This window comes from Schistocerca americana, chromosome 2, assembly GCF_021461395.2.
Source record: "Schistocerca americana isolate TAMUIC-IGC-003095 chromosome 2, iqSchAmer2.1, whole genome shotgun sequence".
NCBI classification, from domain to species: Eukaryota; Metazoa; Arthropoda; class Insecta; order Orthoptera; family Acrididae; genus Schistocerca; species Schistocerca americana.
The window spans coordinates 372395248-372396353 of NC_060120.1; the positions used below are offsets into that span (position 1 = coordinate 372395248).

General features: G+C 49.1%; 1 pseudogene; it reads right to left on the reverse strand.

Moving 5' to 3' along the window:
- Window positions 1-747: 747 nt before the first annotated feature.
- Window positions 748-865, reverse strand: LOC124597695 (annotated as a pseudogene).
- Window positions 866-1106: the final 241 nt, after the last annotated feature.

The window sequence follows — 1106 nt, forward strand, 5'->3', positions numbered from 1 at the left end:
CGCATGCCCACTATACGCCCTCGCTCAAAGTCCGTCAACTGCACATACGGTTCACGTCCACGCTGTCGCGGCATGCTACCAGTGTTAAAGACTGCGATGGAGCTCCGTATGCCACGGCAAACTGGCTGACACTGACGGCGGCGGTGCACAAATGCTGCGCAGCTAGCGCCATTCGACGGCCAACACCGCGGTTCCTGGTGTGTCCGCTGTGCCGTGCGTGTGATCATTGCTTGTACAGCCCTCTCGCAGTGTTCGGAGCAAGTATGGTGGGTCTGACACACCGGTGTCAATGTGTTCTTTTTTCCATTTCCAGGAGTGTATTTGAATCTGATGGCCAAATTTTAAGGTGAACATGAGCTATCTTACGAATACTACAATACGGACTCATATTCAGTGTGTTTCAAGTCAGCAGCTGACATACAGTAGGATCATTTTGTTTTCCTATTATAAACGGCTATACCTAAAAATCAGAAATCTTCTGCGGCACACTAACCATAATGCTGCTGCATTTCAGCTCGTTTCTAGCTTTGTTAAAATAGATGCCCTGAATAGTCATCTTGTTTAAGGGATGATAGTCCTCCTCCTCCTCCTCCTGTCCTCCCGAACAGGCCATGAAAGCCCAAAGGTACCGACCGGCCGCCATGTCATCCTCAGACCACAGGCATCACTGCATGCGGATATGGAGGGGCATGTGGTCAGTACACCGCTCTCCCGGCCGTATGCCACAAGAGCTGAGTACACCCCACTTGCCAACAGCTCCCGGCAGACCGGATGGTCACCCATCTAAGTGCTAGTCCAGCCCGACAGCGCTTAACTTCGGTGATCCGACGGGAACCGGTGATACCACTGCGGCAAGGCCGTTGGCAAGGGATGGTATTAGATTCCGTGTTATTTAATTTATACATGAAATAAGATACAGGAAATGAGGCAATGTCAGAATTCTGACACGACTTTGTTTCAAATAAAGAGACAGAGACTCCTGTCTTTTTTCACGTCATCCATCCTTGCTAGGAGGAAGGATAGGACGATAGCTGTTTTATGTATATATACAGCAATAAATAAACCAACAGCTGCAGTTTCATCTTTGATTTACTGCAGGGCAACCG